The sequence below is a fragment of the Panthera leo genome, chromosome F2, assembly GCF_018350215.1.
Source record: "Panthera leo isolate Ple1 chromosome F2, P.leo_Ple1_pat1.1, whole genome shotgun sequence".
In the NCBI taxonomy this organism is placed as follows: domain Eukaryota; kingdom Metazoa; phylum Chordata; class Mammalia; order Carnivora; family Felidae; genus Panthera; species Panthera leo.
This window is the reverse complement of record NC_056695.1, coordinates 36695279-36717122: the sequence shown is the minus strand read 5'-3', so window position 1 is coordinate 36717122 and position 21844 is coordinate 36695279. Positions and strand designations below refer to the sequence as shown.

Genomic DNA, 21844 nt, shown 5'->3' with positions numbered 1-21844 from the left:
TGAATAAAGAATAAAATGAGAGGTTATACATTGGCTATGTGGATTTAACTCCAGGAAGAATGATTTGGGCATTGTAGATGTATAGTGTATGCATTTGGAAAGTCATTTAATTTCTTTAAGCCTCAATTATGCCTAATAATAAATATAATAATTATAAATAATTATAAAATATTTATAATTATATAATTATATTTATAATTATAAAATAAATATAAAAAAATAATTATAAAATTAGCCTATTTTTCTCTTTCAGCTTTGTTCATTGTGTCAGTTCTTGCTTTACTCCACCTGAGACCCCATAAATGTGCAAGAATGTGTATGTGTGTGTGTGTGTGTGTGTGTGAGTGCAGAGTATAGAGTAAGAATGATTACTCGGTAATCAAATGGAAATACATAAATGAATATATACATCCATATATATGTGTACTATATGCATAGCGTGTGTGTGTTTACACTATGTAATCAGGTAATCTACATTGACTTATAGGATGTAGTCACTGATGGGTCATATCAACTCGCTGTGACATTTCTAAATTAGAAAGTGTTTGCTGTGCCAATCGTAAGAGAAACTGAGCTGTGCACGCACACTGATCACCAGGAATATTGGAGCGAAGATACGGTGCATGAACTAGAATGATATTTCTATGCCATGTGACCAAACTCTGAATTCTATAAAAGAATATGAAACTGCACCTCTACCCAGAGAAAAGACTGCAATGAGATTCCAAACAAGAAAAATGTATCCCGGCCAAGGGAGGAAAAATGGCCCATAGCACACTAGCTGCTGTTAAATAAATGTCATGCCTCTATTTTTCACAGATGAATGAATCACAAATTGACTTAAATAAAATTATGCATAAGGCTTTGTTTTTAAGATTGTAAATAGTTTGCTCAGTTGATGAGATAATTACACATAGTGTCTATATTAGAACAAATACGTGAATCTTGCAAACAGAATTTTTAAAAATTAGAGCAGAAAAGGAAATTTACCTTTCTTCTCTTATGTATATTTCAGGGATAAAAGTAACACAGAGAAAAAAGAATTTTGCTTCATAATATGCTGTATTCTTTCAGATAGGCAATAAGACCTAGAGCTGAGCGCATGTGGAAGTAATGGCAGTATTATTAGGCTATCTCCCAGGACACTATTTTTTCTACTTCTTTTAATTAAACCATCTTATCAGTTCCTTTATGCTTTTCCAAAGAATAAGAAATAAAAAAGCAGAAACCCTAGCAGTTTATCAGAGTGCTAGTGGATACGTATTTCTCCTCCAGTTACCACAGATTGCTTTTATATCTGTAATAGCATTTCCGTAGCTTAAAATATAATTTAATGACACTTCCTTATGATAGATGGGAAAAAAAAAAGTTTGCTTAAGTTTTCATCCCTTTCTGCTTCCTACTTGATATTTTCAAAATTCCAATAATTTGCATCAACCTGGTTGTTAAGATTTAACTTTGAAAGTCCTTGAAATTTCTATAGGTTTCCATAATACGATCTGTGTCATAATTAAAGAAAATAGTTTATTTTTCATGTTTTTTCAAAATTATGTAATATACAAACACAATAACTTAAAGAAAATTATAACATTGGAGATAAAACTGACCAGCTTCTACCTACCCACTTCTTTTTTCTTTTGATACAATCGTATCTTAACTGGTATATATTATTTTATTAAAAATAAACTTGTAAATGAACATATATGTTGGCATAGAGAATTTATAATATTGTTTTATGTGATTTACACATTTATATCAATTGAATTCTGTTTTTGCACTATTGAACAACTCTTATTTTTATGCAAAAATTGCTTTTAGATTTATCTATCTATCTATATCATCTTTTATTTACCCAATCTTCTTCTGATATATGCTTAGAGTGTTCCCAATATTTTACTATTACAAACATTGTAGCAATGAATATCTGTGTACATTTTCATTATTTTATGTACTGGTGATTTCTCTAGAATAGATACTAACAAGAGAAGATGTTAGGTCACTTTTTTTTAACAGTAGTCACATTTTGAACTTTTTTATGTGTTGCCTAATTGCTTTACAAATTGGTTGATCAATTTCCATTCTTAGGGAGAGTATCTGTCAGTAGTTAGACTATAATTATAGTGACTTTTTTCCAGCCCGAAGGACAAAAATATTATCTCCTTTTTTTTTTAATTTATCTGGTTATCAGTGGTATTGAGTGTCTTTTCATTTACTTATTAGAGTTTGATTAGGTTTTCTAAAGTTGTAGGTTCATATACTGTCTGTACTCTTTTGTTGGGTGATTTTTTTTTTCTTATTTATATCTAGGGTTAGAGCAATTATTTACAAGTCATTTGTGAGGCAAGTATTTTGTCCCAGGCTGGTTTGTTTTAAAACATGAAATTGACTTATTCTTAAAAAAAAAGTTTTTAGTTACATTTGCATGTCTTTCTCTTTGCTATTGTGCTTTTCAGTTCTTTTAAAAGAAAGCCTTCTGTCTCACTGCTGGCAGTTTGCTTAAGAGCTCAGTTTCTGAGGCAAGAAATTTGAATGCTTAATTCAAATCCTAATGCAGTCCCTTATTATCAGTAAATTTACTAACCTCTCTGTTCCATAATTATCCTTTTCCGTAAATTGAATAATAAAAAATGATAAATGAATTTCCCTCCCTACTAGGGTTATTGATAGAATTAATGTCCTGTCCGTATGGCACTTAAGAGTGTCTAAGATATAGCGAACACTATAGAAGTATATTATTTTATAATCATTTAAATGTTTCATCTCCCATATTTTAGGTCATTAATTCATCTGTAATATATTTTTGGGTATGTTGTATTATAGTCATATAAGTTTATTTTTCCCGTAGGGATGATCAATTTTCCTAACAGCATATTTAACTAGCTTATTCTTTAACCACTGCTTAGTGCGTCCTATTCTGTTATTCCTTACCACCTATGCATAGATCAATTTTGAGTTCTCTATTCTGTTCCAGCAATCTATTTGTCTAGTACTATGGCAAGATCACACTGCTTACATTTTTAAAACTTTACAAAATATTTTGATATTGGTCGGGGCACTGACTCTTTGCAATACTGTCTTTTCATGAGTGAATATGGTAAATTTCTATAAAACTTAAAAAAATTAGGCATGAAACTTCAACTATGAATTATGGATGTTATGGGATAGAAGTGCTGAGAAAAAACTTGTCAGACACCTAGTCCAACTCCCTCTTTTGACAGATGAAAAAACTCATACTGACAGAAGTATAAAGCTTATTTTTCAGGATCATTAAGGTAGTTAACGATTTAGGACATAAACCTAGATGATCTGATTTACTTAATTTTTTTTTGTTTTAGTCATGTATTTGGCTTAACTCTCTTGCTTTTTATTTAATATTCCATTACCCAGTACTGAGTGAGAGGGTCTGTGCATAGCAGATGAATAAAATCTATCTTTACCACTGAGGAGCTTAGAGTGGAACAGGAAGAGATGGCGGAAGCTGACAGACACTTTCACTGCTACCTGATAACTAGTAACAGAGACTACGAACAGGAATCTAGCCAGGAGCAAGCAATCATTTGCGGAGTCATGGGAAAGGAGGTATTAGTTAATGTGCATATTAAACAATGGATAAGCTTTCTTCAAGGAGAAGGTTGGAGGGAAGGAATCTGAGCACACCAGGAATAACATCATGGCTGCATCGATAAACATGCTGTGCCCAGAGTTAGAGGAAATTTGTCCAAAGAATTAGGTGACATGTTGAAGACAGAGATCAGCTTGGGCTAGATGAAAATGCATAGAATGCCTTTTAAAAAGAGTTTGATTTTTTTTCTGTAGTCATTGAAAAGATATTAGATATAAAGACAGTGATGTAGATTTGCAGTTTAGGAAAATAGATGTGGATTGGAAAGAAGAGACCATAGGTGGAGGGGTAAGTAAGAAAGAATTAGATCACGGAGAGCCTGGGTGGTTCAGTGGGTTAAGCGTCTGACTTTGGCTCAGGTCATGATCTAGCCATTCCTGAGTTCAAGCCCCACATTGTGCTCTGTGCTGACAGTTCAGAACCTGGAGCCTGTTTCAGATTCTGTCTGTCTGTCTGTCTCTCTCTCTCTGCCCCTCTCTGACTCACACTCTGCCTCTCTCTCTCTCGCTCAAAAACTTTTATTTTTAAACATTAAAAAAAATTTTAAAGAATTAGATCCTTAACTAAGGCATTTGTAATAGAAACGAGGGAGATTGTGTTTTGATAATACCACTTATAGACCTTGAGAGTGAATAGAGTGTCTGTGTAGGGAAGTGGTATTTGGCTTTGAGTGAACTGTTATTTAATAAATTAGTAGTTATAGGAAGAATAAATTAGGGGGAAGAAGGGAAAAGAATAATGAGATTCATTGAACACAGATGAAATGTGGAGTACCGTTGAGCCTTTTCAGGGTTGCAGTTCAAGTGGGCAACTGGCAAATTGGATCTGGAGTATTCACCTGGGGCACAGGTAGCAAAGAGCTGGATTTGAAATCACGGATGACTGGCATTGCCTCAAAGAAAGGGTTTAGATCGGTATGAAAAGTGGCCTGAAAATGGAATCCCAGGAAAATCCTGAGCCCATAAGGGCCAGACAGAGGAGTAGAAAATTATTAATAAAGGCCGATCAGAGGAGTAGATGGAGTAACAGGGAAGAGTGCCATTGCATGAGCCAGGTAAGCAACAACCATTGTATTTTCAGCTCCCCTTTTTAAAAGGGCTCACATTTTATGCAGTGAATGTATCTACAATGACAAATTCATTGACTCAGACAACCTGCACAGCAAGTTCCCTTTAGAGTCCCGTGTTTTGAATTTTGGGACATTTTAATTCTAGGCTTGTTCATAAGATGGCCATAATTTATCTTCTCAATTCCTTTCTCTTGTAGCAGTAGAATGTTTCATTTCCTTTAATAATCATGCTTCAGACTTTCAGTCTTAGCCCACGTTACCGAGTAGCACATATTTTTTCCTATTCAATTTTCATATTTGATGTAGTCACATAAGGGTACTATAAATAATAAATATGTATATATCTATATAATATGTCTACATCCCGTGGATGACATTCCTATTGTCATTATGTTACCAGTAATTTATGCCTTCCTACAGATGGAGGAGTTCCGGTGTGGCACAGCTGAGCAACTTTCTATTGGTAGCAGGGGGTGGATGGTAGAACCTTGTGGGTTTTTAATCCAACAGACCGTGCTGTCTCTATTGCTCTTTTCTTGGTCATTGGGTATGTAGCACCATCACTCCAAGTACCTCCGTCTTTAAATATGCAATTAGAAGCACACTAATAGACACAAAAACCTTCATTACCCAAAAGTGCTTAAATCATTTCCCTAATAGCTTCTCTGCAGTACAGCGAGAAGCCAGCGCTGGGCAAGGGCTAAACATCTTAAAGTTTCTGAAAATACCCATTAAAAAATTTCGGACAATTTTATTTCTCTCTAATGAATACGTGTTTCAGCACATTCAAAATCACATTACCCTATTTCTTCAGGCAAACCTTACAGGCAAAGCCCCCACAGGCAGACCAGCTGAGAAACAAGGCTCAGAACCTTGGGAGATAAACAGCCCTTTCCCGTTGCCTGCTGGGTTGTTACTTGAGAAATTCACTAAAGGAGACACTTCAGGGCTACCAGGTTGGATGGCTTTTTAGACAATTGTAATTCTCCGTTATTTTGTTCAAGAACAGCCTGTTGTTATTTCCTCTCTGGTGGCAGGAGCTGATTAAGTCAGCCTACACCGGTACCAATTGCTGACCTGCTAAATCTCCTCCAGAATATTTCTTTGCTTTGCCATTTGTTTTGATATTCATGAAATTGTTGGAATTGTGGTTATAATAGTCCCGCTTGGGCTAGTTACCTCTACTTAGTCATTTCAAAATGGTCTCCTTTTCCCATCTTGTAAAACTCCTGAAATTAAAACACCCTGGGTGCTTCATATGAGAGTGGCAGACCAGCTCTGGTTAAATCTAGGTGTGGTGTAGAGAATGGCAGCGAGAGGGGCTTCTGCTCAGCTCTGCCAGGCCATCTGTAGTGGACATCTGCTCTATTTGCCTGCCCAGAATCCATTCTCCCTTTTCTCTGGTATCAGCATCTAGGTGATTTTTCTTTCTGGTGAAAACACCCCTGCCCCTGTCTTGATGTAGGTGATTTGTGTGAGGTTAAATTTTCAGCTTCAGGGCAGTCATGTGACCAGGCACCAGGCAGAAAATGAGGGGACCAGTTCAAGGATGGCAGGCTTACTGGTAAATCTAAATGTGTGCTGACTGTACCAAAAATACAAGAAGGATACCTAACTTGTAGGGTTAAAAAATGGTACAAACACTGGTCAGAAATTACAGATTCAAGGAGAAAGTAATAGAATAGATTTTACGGAATCGGATTTTGTGGAATATATAGGCAACTGGAATAAAACAGGTTTGTGGTGAAAGTATTCATGGGCTCAAGGTTGGTATTTCTTACTTTCCAACTTTGCATGGTTTCTTCTAAACCTAATCCATTTTTAATCTACTTTTTCCTCACCCATATGTTAGTTGATATAGCTAGCTCATTAAGAGTGACAACATTTAAAAATTTTTCTATTTCCCCATTATGCTTTATATATCAGCTTGCTTCTCTTAGAAAGAAAGCAAGGAAAGAGGTAGGAATATTTTTCTTGTCTTTTGTCCTAGGAATCCCCAAATTACTCTACGAAAAACCCATTCTTGGTGCCCCTCCCCACCCTACTCCAGTCAGTAGTTTGGGTTCAGAAGACAATTGCTTTTATTTCAAAAAGTTCTTGGCGTGGGTGTTTTTTTGATCTCACTCAATTGCTTCTACTTAGTGACTTGTTTATGTGACCAATTGCAAGACTCCTCTCTTCTCTGGGCTTCTGTTCATAAGGTCATTAAGGTCAGTGTTCTCCAAGGGTACTTCTAACTCAGGAATTCTGTGATGGTGATGCAGAGGCTAGCAGTCAGCTGGCCTTACCCATACTTGTGGAACAAGAAAGGGGAAACACTGCTTAAGTGTTAGGTGGACACTTGTTCTGGAGGAATGTCTTGCCATCTTTGGTGAATTGATCCACTCACTGTTTAGATTGGAACTGTTTTTTTTAGTGGTCACTACACAAAAATGCCTGGCCTAAGTGGTATCCTTTCCATTAACAAAGAAGAAAAACTACAGGAGCCAAGAAAACGAACTTTCATACTTTGAAATGCAATTTTTTAATAAGTAGAAAATGTTGTGTGCTTTTGGCTAGCCTGGGACTAATATCTGGTTTATATGATTGATTACTAGAACATAATCACGTTTCCCTCTTGAGTTCCTTGGAATCAGGCTGTTCTCATTATCTTAGGTAGAAACACAAGCAAGATTTGAGATATAGTTACAAAGACAGACTATACAGAACTTTCTTAAAATGAATCTTACATTCATTTCAGAATTGGAAAACTATTGTTTTTTAGGATTTAGTTTGTTTGCTAACTAAAACCATCAGAAACATTCATAAAGAAGAGAGATTTCAATAGGTAGTCGGATTGTTTGAGTGGTAGACAATGTATGAGTCTCAACATTTGCATGATAAAGTGAAAGGATACCAGCTTCATTTATGATATTTGAACCTACATTTAATAATTGCTGATGTTTGCCGAAGTTAGAAATTTTTCCTTAAAATCTGTGAATAGCTTTTCTCTTCAAATACTAAACAACTTCAGATAATGAATCAGATTTGGGAAAGTGGAGAGAACCCTACTGTGCAGTGGGCACTCAACAGCAGGCACTCATTAGGTTAAATCAAATGATTGAACTTTAATTCAGTCATAAGTTCAAGGCTTGGCTATTGCTGGCTTCATAATCCTGGAGAAGTCACCAAGCTACCCCAAGTCTCAACTTCTTAATCTGAAAGTGTCTATGACTTTCAACGTTTTCAAGAGGATAGAGAATCATACATGTGAAAAGGATTTGAAAGCTATATATTGCTATATACATTAAGAATATTAATATACGTCTGTATAGCCAGATGTGTTTGGAATTCAAATATCTTTACATTTTAGAAAAGTAATGTAGTCTATTATGTACTACAAACAGCAGAGAAGAATAGTGCCATTGGATAATCAAACACATTAATAAAATATTTCTGCAGGGACATTTGTGAATATTCATACTAGGTAGGACAAATAAATATTATAAATGAGTTTATATCAATGTAAGTGAGGTTAAATGGGTTCAGACTGCATAGGGGTTTCAGACTGCCTCAAATTAATTATATATTTTTTCAATTTTCTGATTTTTGGATATCAGAATTGCAGATAAGAGACTGGGTGAACTTCCATTGACCACTGGATGACTCATTAAATATTATCTCTAAACTTTAAATAAAGAAGGGATTGGAGAATTGTAGCTTTCTTGTTTCAGTGCATGTATATGGCTATCTCTTTCATACCAGAAAGACATCTCTATGACTTTTTTTTTCCTTCTTATATAAAGTCTATGTTTTTTTTCTCAAAGTTTTTAAAAAAAAATTGATGCAGCTAGTATGAGCACTCAAATCATTCCCGCAAATATAATTTTTTAATAAGTAGAAAATGTTGTGTGCTTTTGGCCACCCTGGGACCAATATCTGGTTTATGTGACTGGTTACTGGAACATAATTATGTTTCCCCTTGAGTTCCTTGGAATCAGGCTGTTCTCATTGTTGAATAGGTCATGCCTTGCTTGAATTACGCAGCTCTGGTATAGAAACACAGTCTCCAATTGCTTTCATAGGATTCCATTGGCATCCTTTGGTAAGGATGGGTGACATGAAAGCTTTTAAGTTGATGCTCCATAGACTGATATATTATTTTCTGCTGAATCCATATAGTATTCAATTCAGGTGCAGAGAAGAAATAGAAATATTCCAGGACTAAGTGAAGAAAATGCAAATTAATGTGACAAGCAATGGTAAGGAATAAAGTGAAAAATTATATAAAACCTAGTCAATCAATTATATATATTTTAACAATTACAGAGTAAGGCAAAGGGCATACACAAAATCTTTAGGTAATGGCACGGGAAAACTCACAGACAGATGAAGCTAGTTAAATAATGTAATCATTTCTGCTTAGACGTAAGAAAATAAAGAGACCAGAGGGTATGCCTGAAATATTAATCTATGCAATTGACATAGAGAAACTATGGAAATCACATCATAATTGAAGAACATACATTAAAACCTCTAGACATTTATAAGTTTTATTCTTGTATGCTGATAAAAGAATACAGAGTTTAGAGAAGGGACAATTGCAAGCAATTGATATGTACCACACAATAATCATAGTACTTATATTATCAGAATATAATTGTTACCTACTCTGGTCCTTGGGCTCTCCAAGCAATAGAAATTGGGGCCAAAAGGGAATTTCCAGGCAAAGCAGCAGAAAGGAGACAGCATAAAGGAAAGTGTCCTTCATGCTGGCTCTCAGAACAAAGGCCTGGGAAATTTGAAGAAGCTAGTAAGGCAGGAAAAGAGTGACATCTAAGCATATAGGACAGGTAGAAATACAGGAAGTTGGGTGCACTGGCAGAGTAGACAGAATATGCATTGTGTGCCTCATTTGCCTGTTAAACTCCACCCCTGGTCATAATTTTCAGTATTATAATACAGAGAACATCAAGGAAACGTCAGTCCTGCGGTCCACCAGTCTTTGTAGTTGAGTTCCTCCTTTGGTTAACATTCTGCTTCCACATTCCTGCAAGATATGTTACTCAAGAGGCACTGGGTTTCAGCTCTTGAGGAATGCTGGATTTTGTGGTTAGGGTTGAGGGGACTCTAATCCAGCCCCTGCTCTGTCTCATGATGTCAACAATGATAATTAGTAAGAGAAAAGAAAGCTATAAGCCACCATATTGAATTTTCTTTGATCTTGGGAGATAGCAAGCCTTGGATTCTGAACAGCCAGTATTACACTTTTCCACTAAACAGATTTTAGATACTTATGTTCTAGGCTGAGTTGCCACTAATTATTATGTGATTTGGGAAAAGTCACCTTTTATCTCTAGACCTTTCTTTCTTTCTTTGTAAAATAAAGAGATTAAACTGTATTATCTCTGAGGTCCTGTTTATCTTGGAAGCATCAGCTTAAAACACAGTTTGAAAACTCTCTGAAGCACCTTAGAACAATCAGGTATCAGGAGAAGGAGGCGCCTTTTTTTTTTTTCCCAGTGCAGATGGGACATAAAATGAGGGGATACAGAAATAATAAAGATTCAATTTCTGGAATGAGACTGAAGAAACTATTAGAAGCATGTAGAACGGAGCAAATGCAAAACCTTGGTTTCTAAAGACTGTTTTGTTTACATGGACTATACTCAGATGTATCCCAGCTCACTCAGATCTTATTTATTTTCAAGGTCTTACCCAACCCTCCTTCCTTGATTAAGCTTTCCATGACTTTGTGCTACCCCCTTTGTTGCTTTATATTTCATTGCTATATTATATTCCATGAGTGTTGGTAGATCTTCTCTCAAATTAGGTTTCACATTTTTTGAGGGTAGCGCTATTGATGTCAGGATGACTTCAGAAGAAAATAAGGGATATTCTGCACGCTTCAGGCAGGCAACAAGAATCTGTAAACATAAGTGTATCCCCTCCATCTGAATTTCTTTATTTGTCTAAAAAAAGAACCACTCACGGAAACCTTCACTTAGTTTTAGTCTGATTTTTATCTCCTTCAACATTCCTAGTCGGATGCAGACCCTTATTATTCTGAGTATTTGGAGGATGTGATTTGAAGCTGACACATAAGGTCAGACAGACAGTCTAGAGGTCATCGCAGTCTGGGTATCTTATTGCCACTAGGGCAGAGTGAAAGGAAGAGTATTGCTTTTACTAATTAATGCAAACCTTTCTTGTCACTATGCTTTGAGTCATATAAACACAATTTAGACCAGAAAATTCATTTGTTCATTCATTCATCCAACACACAGCACTTTTTCTGTGTGTGCAAGTCATTCTATTAGGCATCTAGGGAATACTCATTTGCACACACCATGATCCCATCTTCAGGAAGCTACCTAGTGATTCAAGAATGTAGGTCCACTCCAATGTGGAGAAAACTGTAAGTTTCTGTAGAAGTTTCCAATACAGAGGTCTCTGATGAACAAGGATAATTTTTGTCTCCAATACAGAGGTCTCTGATGAACAAGGATAATTTTTGTCCTTTACTAGATACAATGGCACTTTCTATCATAGATGGCATTCCAGGTAGGTTTACAAAATGCTTTTACTTATCGACTGATATGCAGAGAGAACAAAGCATTTGGGTATATGTGGCAGTTTCCCCAACCACTATTGCAGATTTAATTTGAGTTGTAAGGGGAGAAACTTTCGGTAAAGTTAATCTGGTCTCAAGTTGCTGTGATCACTTACATAATAAAAAACATAGCACTTCTCAAACTCAAATTTCACCAGTCAAATCCAATTACCACCTATGAGTGATATGACTGATTTCTCTCTGGGCTAGTTTGCATCCTCCCTTTAGGGTTTATTTTTCATTTGGTGCATTAAAACCTTGGCCCTGTAAAATAACTATGGGTTCTTTCTATTTTGAATCTGTTACACTGAAGCTTTCCTGTAGATAGGAGACTTAAAAAAATTTTTTTTTAATATTTATTTATTTTTGAGAGAGAGACAGAGCTTAAGCAGGGGAGGGGCAGAAAGAGAGTGAGACACAGAATCTGAAGCAGGCTCCAGGCTCTGAGCTGTCAGCAAAGAGCCGTCAGCACAGAGCCCCATACGGGGCTTGAACTCAGGAACTGCAAGATCAGGACCTGAGTCGAAGTAGGATGTTTAACCGACTGTACCATCCAGACACCCCAATTGGAAACTCTTTTAAGGTTGTTTGGTTTAGCAGAAAAATCAATGTATCATCTGTTTTATGGTCTTTAATACATAATAATGTAGTAACAATTCATATAGCTGCATTCCTTTGGCCGTTACTTTCTTGCTACATGCGTGATCCTCTTGTCCCACCTTTCTCTCATTCCCAACCTGTACCTCCCTTCTTTAGAATTCTGCTTTATCCTTAAAGCTTTTCTAAATCCTGTGGCAGGATACAGGTAATAATAACTCTATCCCACATATAGCATTATAGCTCTTGGCATATCTCAAGTAGCATATCACCGCAAAGTAAAAACTGAAAGACGGTCTTTCCTATTTAACTTTGAGTATTTCCATTTATCTGTCTTTTTCTGACAATGTCTGGATATTTAGTAATTCTTACTTGTGGATGAAATCTGTTTAGAAGATCTGTTCAGAGGGGCAGAACGTAGTCTTCCCTGGATGTTTTCTGTAATACAGCAACCAGATGTATTCATATCTAGATTTTTTTTTTTTTTTCATAACAGTGTTGCTTATAAGAATGTGAGCTTTCGGAGAACCTGCATGGCTCAGTCTGTTCAGCGTCTGACTCTTGATTTCAGCTCAGGTCATGATCTCGTGGGTTACGAGATCAAGCCCCTAGTGGAGCTCCATGCTGAGCAGGGAGCTTGCTTGGGATTCTTTCTCTCCCTCTGTCTCTGCCCCTACACCACACGCTCTCTCTCAAAATAAATAAGTACACTTAAAAAAAAAAAGGAATGTGAACTGTTAATTGGTAATTCAAAAGAAAGGCCCCAAAATATTTTTTATCCATTAGATTTTATTATTATTATTATTTTTTTAACGTTTATTTATTTTTGAGACAGAGAGAGACAGAGCATGAATGGGGGAGGGACAGAGAGAGAGGGAGACACAGAATCTGAAACAGGCTCCATCCAGGCTCTGAGCTGTCAGCCCAGAACCCGACGCAGGGCTCGAACTCACGGACCCCGAGATCGTGACCTGAGCCGAAGTCTGACGCTTAACCGACTGAGCCACCCAGGCGCCCCTAGATTTTATTATTTTTTAATTTTTAATTTTATTGATTGGCTACAAAAAGATTTATTGTTTCCACTTGGCCCACAACCTGCCAGAGCGCTTTAGGTTAGTTAAAAAGCTGCTGAGTAGCTCCCAGGACAAGCTCAGGCCCAAGCCCTGGCACCTTGGGGATGTCAGAGGGGCCCCTCTAAGGTTGCTGGGCTTCAAAGACTCCAAGTCATGCTTCAAGGTTGGCCTTTAAAGGAGCCGCTCGCCAAACCCAGGCTGGGGGCCAGCCAGCTTGCAGAGGTTAGTCAGGGGATTGTCCATCTTCTTGATGAGTTTCACCTGCTCCTCTGGGTCGCGGTTCGACAGGAAGTCATAGAGATGGGGGTCTGCGGGGGCAGAACCCAAGGCATGCAGAACCAAAAGAGCCTGGTTTGGGTTATTCTCCAGAACCAGGGAAGTTTCCATGGTGTCCAGGGTGTTACGCCACTCATCTTGGGATGGCTTCTGCACGTCCTGGAAGAGGGCGTGGAGCCTATACTGGACTAGTATCTTCCAGAGACTCCGAGCGTGCTTGTGCTTCTCCTCAGGGCCAAGAGAAGGGGCCCACACACTCCAGAGCTGCCCTGTGGTGGTAGAAATAGAAGCCTGAGACAGGTAGGTGTAAGAGGCGTGCAGGTGCTTGTTAGCCAGAGGGTTGACGGCACCCTTCCCCTTGGTGGAACAATTCTGGCAAATCTGAAAGTTGAAGCAAGAGACAGATCCACAGGACCGCAGAATGTGCTGCTTTTATCCATCCCATTTTAAAAGCGATACTATCTGTTGAGAAAGAATAAATACTTCAATGTTTTATTCGGTTTACATTTTTAAAAATAATTTTTGATTTCTCTTAAACCTGATGCAACATTTTGTGAGTTGACTTAAAAACAAGTTGTTGGTTTCATTTTTGTAACTGAGTCAATGTACTTAACGCACTAAGAAAAAAAAGTAGAATTTAATTAATTACCATTAGTAGCCTATTTCTGAATTTCAGTTGGCTGACAGCTTTTTAATGAACGGATTCACGTTTTGCCATTTTTCAGAGGTACAGGCAAAACTAACAATCACACACAGTGCCAAGTCCTAAGAATTCACCAGGGACTCCTATTTTTTTTTTTTTTCAACGTTTTTATTTTATTTTTGGGACAGAGAGAGACAGAGCATGAATGGGGGAGGGACAGAGAGAGAGGGAGACAAAGAATCGGAAACAGGCTCCAGGCTCTGAGCCATCAGCCCAGAGCCCGACGCGGGGCTCGAACTCACGGACCGTGAGATCGTGACCTGGCTGAAGTCGGACGCTTAACCGACTGCGCCACCCAGGCGCCCGGGGACTCCTATTTTTAAAGAATGTTACCTACATCTTTATCTGGGACATCACTAAATGTTGCCTAGCTAGCTGAGTAGCTTGTCAAATATAATAAATAATACTCGACTTATTTTTATTAAAAAATCACAGTTCATTTTTCAAAAATGAAAAACCATCTTGATATTAATTCATTGCTAAGCATAGGACAGAGTGATTTCAAATTAGCATAAAGACACTTTGTTCAATATGTGTCCAACCTGAAAAAACTGGGCAAGTTCACATTTGATGTGAGGAGAGGCACAGTTGAAAGAGGCAAGTTCTTTGTTAACATGTACTATTTAAAATCAACCAATATTTTGATACACTGAAAAATTTCTGAAATGCAAGTCAGAAAATATGACAAAATTTTTCCGGAAAAAATATAAATTGTATTTCAAATTTAATACTTTAAATAATCCCATGGTCCTTTTTATCCTGTGGCCTGAACAACTCATTTCACTCCTAATTAAGTTCAACAAAGTACTGACTTCTCTAGGGAGAAAACAGGTGTGTTGGGAACAACTTTGAAAATTTAATTTTTATGGAAGAAGTATACTTTTTGTCCTTTGTATGTTTCCTTTCACTAGACATATTTTTATTACAAGTGTAGAAAAGCTAATGGGGGCCAGGCAGCCTGACAGAGAGTACTCAACTGATTTTTCTTGCTGATTACCTTGACATATTTGTTTATACGTTCTATTACATAACACAGAAAGGACTTAAAAATTTGTTTTAAAAGAAAATACTGCATTGCTTCCAACATTTATTTATGCGGTAAAGATGTGGGAAGAAAGATGAAAATCTACCGCGTAACAAACATCCAAGACCTTTGGGCTGGGTGAGATTCACCAACCACTCACCACGTTGGCCTCCATTTTACTGTGTGCCATCATGGAAGTTACCTTTTGGAAAGAAAAAACTTCTGTGTATATGGAAACTGCCAGAGTTAATTTTTAAAATTGTACAAATGAATTAATTCAATGAAATTAATTCCATAAATGCCAAAAACTCTTCTAGGTGGGAGAAGATGGGGAGAAGATGGACAAAATCTTTAACTTCGCAGGCACTATTTCAGAACTTTTTTTTTTTTCCAGTGAAAAACGTGTATGTGCCTTTTTCCAGGCTGAAAAGCTTTATTTTTTCATTTTGTGGGGCTGATATAAGCAATAAAAAAACAAACAAACAAAAACTACGTATGACTGAAGAAAAAAAGAGAAGTGCTACAGAGCTACATTTTAGTAGTTAGGCTGGTCTCAGGAGTTACAGAAAGGAATCTTAAAGAAGTATGTTTTAAAAATGAGACCCAAATAACACATCCAGGTTTATACTGTGCCAATTAAGCTGAGCTCTGACTACCTTTCCAAACGTCCCCTTCCCAGCATTGTTCTGGATTGTGGATGACAACAAGATGAATTTGCATGTGATTTGGCAGCCAGACCTGAGAGAACCGGTAGTGTTTTATGTTTTGGAGGTTGGTCTGGGGTGCTGAGCGCGTGGCAGTGTTGGCTTCCTTTGTTGGCAAGCGACAACATGCAGACCTACAGCTCCTTTCTCTCCTGCTGGATTTTCTCCCGTAAGTTCTCTGAATCCTGAGCCAGGCATGTGAGCAGATCTGTGCTCAGGGGAGTCAGCTTTTCCTGCAGGGCAATCCTAGCATTGAAGCAGATAGCAGAGGCACTAGAATCAGGTGCAAATTCTCATCCTGGTGGTTCTGATTTCTCATTTTTTCCCCTCCATATTCAGCTTTTCTGTCTGACCCCTAGCCCAAGGGAGTCATACTTCTTCAGGCTTATCCTCAAGCTCAGAGACAACAGTTTTGTGTGGACTTCTTCACCACCTCTACTCCTGCTTAGCATTGAATTCCTATACTAAGTTCTTTATTCAATATTATTGGTCATGGTCCTTATCTCTAATGCAGCTCATCTGATTGAACCTTCAGTGTCACACACAGAGTTGTGTAAAACAATGCATTGCCCAGTGTCTGGAGGTGAGGGAGACTAGGAGAGAGACAGAAGAGATCAATACGATGCAGGTCATTGAACACCTTATAGATCGTGATGGATTTGTATACATTTTATAGAATGAGTCTTTTAGCAGGTAAGATGATCTCTTAACTTCTCCCTCCCACCTCCTGTACCTCACCTTAAAGAGGGCTAATTTATGACCAATAGACTCTAAGCAGAGAGGTGTGTGCAGTTTTTAGCAAGTAGGCTTAGAATGAGGAAGATACCATTTTACGTTTTAGTGTTTCCTTTTCCCTGTGGGCTAGTAGGTAGAAAAGATGGCTGGAGTTTGAGCAGTTGTCTTCAACCCTAAAATGAAAGCTATATGCTCAGACTGGTGGAATAGCAGGATGGAAGGAGTCTGAATTCCAGTCTTTTTGTGAAGTTCTTTTCTGTCCTGGAGTTCTTACATCCAAATGTTACACAATAAAGAAACACACATCAATTTTATTTTATGCACTGTTGTTTTGAGTTTGAGATCTCTAACTTAATCGTATATGGTAAATAGGGACATTTTAAGTAAAAATTATATATTTAAAGTATATAGCATGATGTTTTGATATAGGTATAGAGTGAGATGATATGTATCTAATTCATGTATCTATCAAGCTAATTAACGTATCTATCTCCTCTCACAGTTAACTTTTTTCTTTTCTCTTTTTTTTTTTTTTTTGTGAGAGCATCTAAAATCTACTCTTGGCAAATTTCTTTATTCAATACAGTAGTATTAACAATAGTCATCATGCTGTACATTAGCTCTCTAGAACTTCTTCATCCTACTAAACGGCAATTTTGCATCCTTGGACCAACATCTCTTATTTTTTTCTCCCACCTCCCTGCCGCTGGTAATTACCCCTCTACTCTCAACTTCTGCGAATCCATTTTTTTCTTTACATTTCATATAAAAGGGATATCACACAGTATCTTTCTTTTTGTGTCGGTCTTATTTCACTTAGCATAATATCCTCCGGTTTCATCCATATTATCACATATGGCAGGATCTCCTTTTCTAAGGCTGAATAATATTGGATTGTATGTATATACCCCAGTTTCTTTGTCCATTTATCCATCAACAGCATGTAGGTCGCTTGTGAATCTTGGCTATTGTGAATAGTGCCACAGTGAACATGGGAGTGGAGCTCTCTCTCTGAGGTACTAATTCCACTTCTTTTGGGTATGTACCCAGAAGAGGGATGGCTGGGTCATAGCAGTTCTACTAGGGTTTTTTCCTTAAGTAGAAGGAGAAAATGATGATTTCCATTACAACCCTGAAAAGAAGACAGGAATTCAGAGTGAGTTAGTTTGTAGGTAAGACCAAGGACTTGGGAGCATACATGCCTATTTTCCCAGTGACATAGAAAAGTATGGTTAGTGACAAATTTTGTCTGAGAAGCCACGTGGTGGAAGTGAAATTGTATAAATTTGTTTCAGACAGACTTGGGTTTAAATCCTCCTCTGGTACAGAAAAGGAAATGCTAAAATGGATTGAAGATAATGCCTGAACTATGACTGACTTAAGTTTGTAATAAGCATTGAATTGATTCTTACAGTGCCTGGTACATAGTAAACTCTCAATAAATATCAGCATCGCTAATATACGGCCGATAGATTTTTGTTAACAAATTATTACAATGATAACATGATATTAAACAATCCCTCTGAGAATTAAGATGGAGAAATTCAGAATGCTGAACCATTTCCCTCTTAAAATCTCCCGTCTATATTTCACAAGCATTTTTTTTTTTTTACTTTTTTTTTCTTTATGTCTGTTGAGTCAATCTGAGTTCAGGTAACAGAAAGTACTCTAGGCATTCCAAGCAGAAAAGTATTAAGAATATTAAGTGATTTCAAAATCATTGGTTGCCTACAGAAATAAAAGTCAGGAAGTCACCACTCCGTTTCTGATTTCAGGAACATACACTACTATGGCTGCAACCCTGAGGTCAGGAACTGGATGCTTTCTTGACCACGTGATATCTTAGCTTCCCCATTCCCTTGAATCTGGTAAGATGGAGAAAATCATGGCATCAGGCTGCTCCCCCAGCCCACTTGTCCAACTGCACCGTTCGAGGATAGTCCCCACTTCTGTGACACCTTCCAAATGTGTTAAGATTAATCTCACTGAAAGAACCTAAACTGTATTGAGAAGCCTAGCCAAAGGGAGTTTAAGAAAAACAGCTTTAGGTTTCCCGTCACACTTAGGGTTAGGGGGAATAGAAGAGTATAGAAATGGATGCCAAACGGAAATGGACAGTATCTAGCATGTGAAACATCCCTGTGTAGCCATTAGAATGGATAAATTAAGAAGATGAACAGTACAAGTTTTAGAGAGGATGTGGAGCAAGTGGAATTTTCATACATTGTTGGTGGAATGTTAAATGGTACAATTTGGAAAACAGTTTGGCAGTATTGTATAAGGCTAGTGACATACTTACCATGCAACCTAATCGTTCCAGTCCTACGTACTTACTCAAGAGAAATAAAATGTGTTTCCATACAAAGACTTGCAAACTGCTCATAGCAGATTTATCATAGTGAATCCAAACTGGAAAACAGCCTGAGTATTTCTTAATAGCAGAATGCATAAGCATATTGTAGAATACTCATACACTGGAATACTAATCAGTAAATATGAGGGATGCATTCCTATAATAAGCAATGACATGACCGGATCTCAGAAATCATTAATGAAAATAATCACGAATGAAATAAGCCCAAAACAGAATTATATACTGCATGATTCCATTTACAGGAAATTTTATTTTTATTTTGTTTGTTGTTTCTTTTAAATATGAAATTTGTTGTCAAATTGGTTTCCATACAACACCCAGTGCTCATCCCAACAGGTGCCCTCTTCAATGCCCATCACCCACCCTCCCTTCCCTCCCACCCCCCATCAGCCCTCAGTTTATTCTCAGTTTTTAAGAGTCTCTTATGGTTTGGCTCCCTCCCTCTCTAACTTTTTTTTCCTTCCCCTCCCCCATGGTCTTCTGTTAAGTTTCTCAGGATCCGCATAAGAGTGAACACATATGGTATATGTCTTTCTCTGTATGATGTATTTCACTTAGCATAATACTCTCCAGTTCCATCGACGTTGCTACAAAAGGCCATATTTCGTTCTTTCTCGTTGCCAAGTAGTATTCCATTGTGTATATAAACCACAATTTCTTTATCCATTATGAAATTTTAGGAAATATCAGTCCAATCCATAGTTTAGGCAACATATCAGTGATTGCCTGTATCTGAGGGTATGGAGGAGATTGATTGGAAATGAACACAATAGAACTTTTTTGGGTAATGGAAATGTTCTATATGATGATTATCACAGTGGCTATAGATGTGTATACATGTACAGTGCTCATCAAACTCTATATTTAAAATGATTTTATTTTATTTTATGTAATGCATATCTCAATAAAGTTAAGTCAGAATCTGTAAAGGGTCTGAGGTTTTACCTAACTCTATCTGAACTATCTTTTTAAAAAAATTTTTTTTTAACGTTTATTTATTTTTGAGACAGAGAGAGACAGAGCATGAATGGGGGAGGGTCAGAGAGAGAGGGAGACACAGAATCTGAAACAGGCTCCAGGCTCTGAGCAGTCAGCACAGAGTCTGACGCGGGGCTCGAACCCACAAGCTGTGAGATCATGACCTGAGCCGAAGTCGGACGCTCAACCGACTGAGCCACCCAGGCGCCCCTATCTGAACTATCTTAATCAGTTTGGGCTGCTATAACAAATTAACATAGACTGTATCGATTAAACAACAGAAATTTATTTTTCACAGTTTGGAGGCTAGGAAACCCAAGATCAAGGTGCCAACTTTCTGGTGTCTGGTGAGAGCTCTCTTCAAGTTTTGAAGGTACTGTCTTCTGATTGTGTCTTCACATGGTGGGGATCAGAGAGAGAGAGAAAGCTCTCATGTTTCTTCTTACAAGAACATGAATCCTATTCATGGGGGCTCCACCTTCATGATCTAATTATCTCCCAAAGGTCCTACTTCCTAATATTCATAAAAAATATAAATCTTTTGATGGGGGAGGGGACATATTCAGTTCATAACAATATATATAAAATCACAAGACACCTGGGTCAGAGACAAAGACAGTTCATTAGTAATAGCAAAAGCATCAGCTAGAGGGATGCCTGGGTGGTGCAGTTGGTTAAGCATCTGACTCCTAATTTCCACTCAGGTCGTGATCTCATGGTTGGTGAGTTGGAGCCCTGAGAGTCCCGGGCTTTGCGCTGCCCATGCGGAGCCTGCTTGGGATTCTCTCTCTCCCTCTCTCTTTGTCTCTCCCCTGCTCACATGCACACACTGTCTCTCTCTCAAAACAAACAAAAAAAACCAGAGAAACAAACAAATGTAAAAAAATAAAACATCTGCTAGAGTAACTTCATAGCACCAGTTCCCTGAGTTCCAGTCCCCACAGGGTGATGTGCTGGAAGTCAAATGGTATCTTTACATGCAGAATAAATAATGGGATTAATCCTAGAATTAGAAAACTCTGAATATGTACCCAACTGCTGGTGAACTGAATCTAGTTTTGGAGATAGAGACCTGATCTTTTCTCTTGAATATAGGAGATCTTCTCCAGAGAGAAGTCTTTATCTTCACCACTCTGGAACATCTCAAGAGACAGAGATATCTGTAAACTTTATGATTCTGCAATGCCACCTTACATAAAAAATTCTTAAATTGACTGTAAATGCTTTTGCTTAGAAGACCTAGATCATGCGGAAATGTTCTATATGTATCTATATTCATAGATAATTATTTCCCAACATAAAGTTTAAAAATTTAGAGCACTTGTTGGGATGAGCACTGGGTATAATATGTAAGTGATGAATCACTAAAGTCTACTCTTGAAACCAATATGCCACTATATGCTAACTAACTTGGAAATAAATAAATAAATAAATGGGAAACACAATCGGCTGTAATAATTGACCTGAAACATGTTCTGTTAGTTCAATAAAATATTTCAAAGAATACGTATGATTTTAAATATTACCAAGTTGACTTCAAGCCAATTGTTTGTGTTTCATGTTCAGGAAATTCACATTACTTAATTATTTCAAAATGAAGTTTAGAACATTAGAACTTTGGAAATTCTTTGGATCAGTAATTAATTTTATAAATAAATTCTTTTTCAAGTTGTAATTTTTTACAGAATTAAAAATGTCATCATACATTTAATACAGGAGAATTTCTCTCTTTTTTGCATGTATTGCCTCTTGTGGATAAAGGTTATAAATTGTAAAGGAGCATTATTAAACACATGAAAATATTGCAAATATTGTTTGCCATACAAAAATTTTTGCACAACTAAAATCATGCACTTTGTATTCATTCAACACCTCTTATTTAATGGAATGCATAGCTTGTATCTAGGTTGATACCTGGTTCTCAGGGCATTGTCCCTAGAGCTGAACTGGATAGTCAGGTTGCTGGGGACTCTTTAATTTGCAGGAGTAGTTCTCCTGGCAGCTAGAAGCAGCATAGCTTGGATTAAAAAAAAAAAAAAAAGTCTGGAGAATCTGGATTCTTTTTAGGTGAGCCAAGGTTCAGAGTTGAGAAGTAAA

General features: G+C 37.3%; 1 pseudogene; it reads right to left on the bottom strand.

Moving 5' to 3' along the window:
* Positions 1 to 12950: 12950 nt before the first annotated feature.
* On the bottom strand, positions 12951 to 15146 carry LOC122210590 (annotated as a pseudogene).
* Positions 15147 to 21844: the final 6698 nt, after the last annotated feature.